At 33.3% G+C, this 6,687-nt stretch overlaps 1 long non-coding RNA gene across 1 annotated transcript; it reads right to left on the bottom strand.

Moving 5' to 3' along the window:
• Positions 1-520: 520 nt before the first annotated feature.
• LOC125778603 (uncharacterized) lies at positions 521-5,645 on the bottom strand. The gene is made up of 3 exons (XR_007422812.1): positions 4,849-5,645; positions 2,524-2,614; positions 521-2,433 (listed from the first exon to the last, which is right to left on the bottom strand). It is a non-coding gene; the product is annotated as an uncharacterized LOC125778603 (long non-coding RNA).
• Positions 5,646-6,687: the final 1,042 nt, after the last annotated feature.

Below are 6,687 nucleotides of genomic sequence, written 5' to 3'. Positions count from 1 at the left end.
CTACCAAGTTTTGTTTTCCATAATTACGAATATACTCAGAAAAGAGTATATTAAGTCTGCTACAATGTTTGTAACACCTAGTAGGAAACTTCGGAGACCCTATAAAATGTATATCTATATGATCTGCGCGTCGAACAGTGTCGGTTTGGTCATGTTTTTCTGTCTATTCGTCTGTCTGAATATACGCAAACTAGTCCTTCAGTTTTTGAGTTACCGATCTGAAATTTTGCAAACGTTCTTCTCTGCCCAAAAAACTGCTGATTTGTCGAATTAAGTGCTTGTATGGAATACTTTTTCATTTAACAAGATTTCTACACAAAATTTGGCACGGATTATTATATGAGACAATAATGCAATCTTCAAAGTAACTAAGGAAGATCTGATACTTTGGCATACAGCTGCCACACAAATTGAAGTCTAGGTTCTTGTAAAGAGTCTTTTGTGTTTGTAAAGGTTATTATATCTTCGGTGTAATATTTTTTCTTTTTAAGATCCATCTTCCAAGGATATTGTTGTCCGATATTAGTTATAACATCCCCGTTCGCTCAACCAAGAAGTTTAAACCTTTACATTTCAAATTTTCTAGAACAAATTTTGAGTTAAATGAACTATAAATCAAATGAAACCAGAGGATTGCGCCTCTACCGTCGGTTGGGCAGGAGGAAAGTAATCGTTGGGTATTATTATTAAAAAAAGATAAGATTTAAAATTATAGTAATTATTAGAAAACCAAAATAAAGGGTTACAGGAAAATTTTTTTGACGCGAAGAAAGGATTTTTGCTTTAAGAAAGCATCATAATACTATTGGGTCTGCGTCAAAAACATGTTGGCGCAGGGTTACAATACAAGTGCCGTCCGTTTGTTTGAGCATCTGGCATAGTTTGTTCGATTCGAAGACAGCTGTTTGATTGTAAAACTAAATCTAAATGTATTAAAATTACTTTCATGTGCAATGAGCAGTATTAACGTTAAAAATTTTTAAACTCCAAAGTCGATTTAAGTTACGACTTTTATTTGCTTTGCAATTTTCAGAAAAATTTATGAAAAAAAAATATATACTTACTAATTATAATAATTTTCATTTACACTTACATTTGCACTCGCCATAATGTTCTTTATCTGCGAATTTGAGGTCATTAAAAGGCACATAGTAAACTTACGTCCGAAAATTAGGGATCATTGCTGTGCATGGCTTAACAAAAGTAAAAATAATACTTATATTAAAGGTATATACAAATATGTTACAATACATAAAACAGCAATATTTGAAACATTTTTAGGGAATTTTTACTAATTATGTTAAGAGAAATTTTGTTCTAACATATTTCGCTAGTAATGCAACCGGCGCTCAGCTTTAACAATAAACTAAATTAAAATAAAAATACTTATAAAATATTATAAATCCAAAATATTGTATTGTGTGTAAATATGTTTGTCAAAATAAGGTGCTTACATAATTAATTGTAGCCAAGTACAAGTAATTAAAAGTCATATATAAAATGCTGGCAAGAATGTCTTACTTATACTATAAAGAACTAATCGATTAATGGCTAATATATGTGTTTAAATATATTATATATTTTAATGAAGTTTAAATATTTTGACGTGTGTTGTGCTACCATTGTTGTATTTAAAACACTAAAAATCATATAACTAAAATATTTCTGTATATCCAAGTATATATTGTAATTCTTTACAAATAAATATCTAAAGCTTTTAAATGTTAAACTATGTGGTATTCGTGAAATAATCAATAAAGTAACTGTAATGCTTAACTGTCAAAAGCAGGTTGTCGTTTCAGTGTTTGAACAGCAAGTACTTGGTACTCCTTTCCATACTTCCAATTGATTTAGTTAGCAACCTCATAAGGGTTTATTTAGTATGAGTACTGCTGCATTATCTGCCACATATCCGCTTTTACTTCATTATTATTTATCTTTTTAGTGTCGATTAAAGATTTATTGCAGCCATTTTTGACGTAACCGACCAATTGCAGTTGCAGCCGTTGATTTATTAACATTTTAGTATTCATTGGTTCTTAAGGCGAAACGTTGCAGGGTTCTTTTTAGCATCTTAGTGAACTTGTCCACTCCAGCATCTCATATATGATGTAGAATATATTATAACAACTTGGTTGTTCAATAAATTAATATTAAATAAGTTAGTTGCAATTGCAGCAATAACTGATTTTAAGCATAGCTAAGAAGCTTTCGTAATTAAAAGCCGTGCTAATCCAGTTGACGATTATGTAAAAACCAGAAGTGACGCCAAATTTATTGTCTGAAATAATATAACGTAATCGTGGAAGTTATATTTACGACTAATCAATTTCATGACATGTTTCTTCATTTGCGAATACACTCTGAGTTTGGTAATTGGCTACCGGGGTGAAACGATTTTAGAAGAAGCGATCGAAAAAGAGTCGAATGCATCTGTAGATAAATATACAAGTATGTAAAGACACGGCAAAACTCATCTCTGTATTATTTTTGCTACACACTTCTTCTGTGCTGTAAACATACCATGCATATCTCATCCAAAGTAACCCGTCCTTGTATTGCGTCTTCTGAGATCCTTTTAAAATTTAAAAGTATGACAAATCATGAGAGGATCCTTAAAATAAGTGAGGATAATGTTATTTTAAGTTTAGTTAGAATCTACTTCCAAATTTCAAATATGAGTTTTCTCTACCTACTTTATTAGGAACATTTAACATAATGATTGATTAAACACATATAAATTGGTTGTGTCGAAGTATTATATGTAGCGTAGGTTTTGTTGGGATTGAGATCGGAATTTCTTTTACACTGATTTCCCGAAAACTGTATCTAATAATCTGATCCACGTGCGAATATCTTTTTGTTATAACTTACAGATTGGAAAAATTTTAATCAATCATCAGGTAATACACTCTTCAATTTTTATGAGAATATGAGCAAAGCAAGAAGATCTATTCAATATTTCAATGAAATTATACAACATTTTTTAGTACAGAGGCTACTGTGGTCTAAATTTATGACAGAGTGCCAAAGGAATTAAGGTAGATTGTAAGATATTTTTAACTTTAGGAGAAAATCTCAAATCAACACCTCCACATGTCATAGAAAGAATATGGTACTATGGGTAAAAAATAGTAAAACTTTGTTCATAATATTGAAATTATTAATGTCGTTCCCTCTAAGTAATCCCCTTGGCTACAATACACTTGTGCCATGGTTTTTTCCAATCCTCGAAGCAGTTGTTAAAGTCAATTTCCGGAATAGCTTTCAATGCGATTAGCGATTCACGTTTAATGACTTAAGTTAATGACAATTGACCCAAAACGGTTTCCTCGGAGCGGTCGTTTTGAGTTTGCTGAATAGCCAGAAGTCACGCGGAGCTAAATCAAGCGAATACGGTGGTCGTAAGCATAGATCTAAGACTCATCTGCAGTAATAATAGATACGTTTAATGACATCCTGGTAGTTGGAAAGCATTGTTTCACAGGCGTTAACGCGTCGCTACTTTTTGAAAAAGTTAAGTGCTTTCATTCTTTTTAGGCTCAAATGATTTTTCAAAATGTTCTTCCTCAACCTTCCGATATTCCAACGATGTCAGTAAGATCTCTGACTGTTAATCGCCGATGCTAAATCACCTATACCTTTAATTTATTGATGTGTTGATCATCTGTTGATGTTGATGGCCGCCCTGGACGTGGTTCGTCGCCAACGCGTTCCCGGCCCTCTTTGAATAATTTATAATAATCAAAAATACTTGCTTGCGACAAACAATTATCACCGATGTCCTTTTCCAACATTCCGAACGTTTCGGCACTAGAAATTTGATTTCGCACACGAAATATAATGGAACTTTTTTGTTGAATAATTTCACTCACCGTAAAAATTGCCAAATGCTCTTTATGTAGTTCAGAAAGACAAGCGTATACTTAACACTAATGAATATTTTGATGTGACATTTGACAAAGATGACATTGAGAGTAAAACTTAGCTTGAAAAAAATATTTCGACGAATTCGCGCGACATTTCATTAAAATGTCTTATTACTATATTTTCCTCCCCATAGTATTTAGGGTTTTGGTACTAATATACAGATGACAATCGTGAATAATAGATATATCGTATCATAGATAGTTTAGTATGAGCGTAAACAGTTTACTATCAGACCATCACTTCTCAACGATTCATTTAAAATGGTTATGGGCTTTCATCTACTCGGTTAAATTATCTCATACAGTATGTTATATCATGGGTGATATTATACTCTAAAAGCCAGCGCAGCCAAAATCGCCGTAGAGAATCGCTGGTAACTGCAAAACCGATAAGATTGCAAGGTAGGGCATCCGATTGGAAGCGAGTCGGATTTCCGATGCTCATTTGCATTCTAGTGCAGACCTATGACTATTCTAATATGCTAGGAAAGCTTTAGGGAACAAACAAAAATTGTGCGACTGCTAGATCCATCTGACCAAGAGTTAACCGTAAGCGGTTCTCCGAATTACTTGCTGTTAGCAAAGTCAATCTCACCGCAATTGTAGGTGTTTCGACTGAACACTCTCCAACTCTGATATTGAAATATCTCGGCATATACACCCTCTGATATTTCCCACCTCCCTTCTCTCTACATATGGTATTGATATATTCAAGGGGTTAAGTTCTTTGATCTGATGTGTATCTATCGACAATTGTAAAGCTGTAGATGGCGAAGAAGAAAATAGCTGAGTGGTATTTCAATGAAAACCCGAACTACATTGTCAAAAGTAAACACTATTTAGTTTGACATGATTAGTCGACTATATATCTCAGAATTTGTATAATACTAGTTGCTAGTTACTTTAATTTACCACTTACTTTTATTATTTTACAATCCCAAGCTCTTAACAAGGCTTAGGTTTGCTTATCGAAACAAATCATTTGCTCCAATGTTTAAAGTAATCCAATTAAAGGTGGTTACACTCGATTCAATTTAAAATTCCAATTTTGATTATAGCGACAAAAAGTTAGACACTTATTTCCACGTGTTCGTACTAACTGACCTTTAGCCAGTAATCAATCATATATGATAGCCACTTTCTAGATAAATGATTCAAATGCTCAATTTCACTCTTTCACTCAGGTGCAATTTTCCAGATTTACTGTGGACAATTTGATGTTAGAACACATAAGAAAATTTAACCAAACTAGCTGCGAGCTTTTATTACTCTTTTTATAGGTTTACCACGAACTTTGGCCACAAGCTGGCATATCCACATATATACATACATACATATGTGTCGGGGTGACAATTTACATAAATTGAGGCATTGTAATTTCTAATTATATGCTATAAAAATAAATAGGCAAAAAAATTAAAATAAATAAATATGGAAAGGTAATAATAACTACAATAACAACAGCAACAATTATATGAGTGGATCAACAGATGGCATAATTGAAAAGTGCAAAAGTTGCGAATAAAACTCATGTGATTATGTAAGTAAGTTGTTATTGATTTATGGGGCAAAATATGTGTTAAGCGCTTTATCGATGTATATCTCTGATATACATATGTATGTGCGTGTGCAACCGTATGGAAGTGGGCGTTAATGGCGACAATTGCGGCTGCAGTTATGCTTTGGTCAAGCACACCTGTTGAATGTGTGTTTAGTTACTGGCATTGATTTAAAAAACACGTGTGCTCATACATATTCTGAAATGATTCTAAAATGGATTAGAAAAAGTTGTTCTACAGGGGGATTCTACATTCTGCTAACAAACGCTTAACAGGTGTGCTATTACGCCGTCGGGTTGGCCCACTGCCGCCTTAACAATTCCAGCTTTCGCTTTACTTTTGTTTTTGTAAATTGTTTGGTTGCACTTATTTCTGCTAGAAATGCATTCTTTATTGCAATTAAAGAAATAATACCCTGAAGCAAGATTAATAAGTATCGTAAAAAAATTTGCATATTTTTCTGTAATTAACGGTAAATTATACTCATATCCATATATTTATGTACTACAAAAACAAGTTAAAGCAGCGTTTTACACTTTTTTTCTTTTAGACGCCTTAATTAATTAGCAGGCTAGTGTTGACATGCATTATTATATGCATGCAGTTAAATGAATAAGCTAATCTAGCTAATGAGTTATTTTTATAATAATTATTATTTAATTTTTTATACCGAATATACCGAATTCTAAGGATGTTTTAAGTGGAATAAAATTTTTAGAGGTATTTTAGCTTGATAATTTCCGTTCAGAGAAGATTCGGCGCCGTTCGCAAAAATTCGGATTGACGTATGGAACCGTTGAGATCTTAAGTTGAAAGCGATCAAACCACAGATCGTGTAAAACTGAAACCGCTCGACATTGTTTCGTTCTATGGACTTTTGAAAAATTCCACGAAGAACCAACGTTTTCGAGCCAAATTTTCTTAAGCAATGAGGCCCTTTTCTGGCTCAATATATATGTAAACAATCAAAATTGCCGCTTTTGGGACGAAGAGCAGCCTGAAGAGATTCTAGAGCTGTCATCTCATCCAGAAAAAACAGCGGTTTGGTGTGGTTTGTGGGCCTATGTGATAATCGGTCCTTATTTCTTCAAATGTGATGCTGGTGAAAACGTGACCGTCAATGGTGACTGTTATTACACCATGATAACCGACTATTTGATGCCTGAAATTGAAGCTCGTGATCTCGGCGACATTTGGTT

The sequence above is a fragment of the Bactrocera dorsalis genome, chromosome 5 (assembly GCF_023373825.1).
Source record: "Bactrocera dorsalis isolate Fly_Bdor chromosome 5, ASM2337382v1, whole genome shotgun sequence".
In the NCBI taxonomy this organism is placed as follows: domain Eukaryota; kingdom Metazoa; phylum Arthropoda; class Insecta; order Diptera; family Tephritidae; genus Bactrocera; species Bactrocera dorsalis.
The sequence above is the reverse complement of the archived record's forward strand: the minus strand, read 5'-3'. Positions and strand labels throughout refer to the sequence as shown.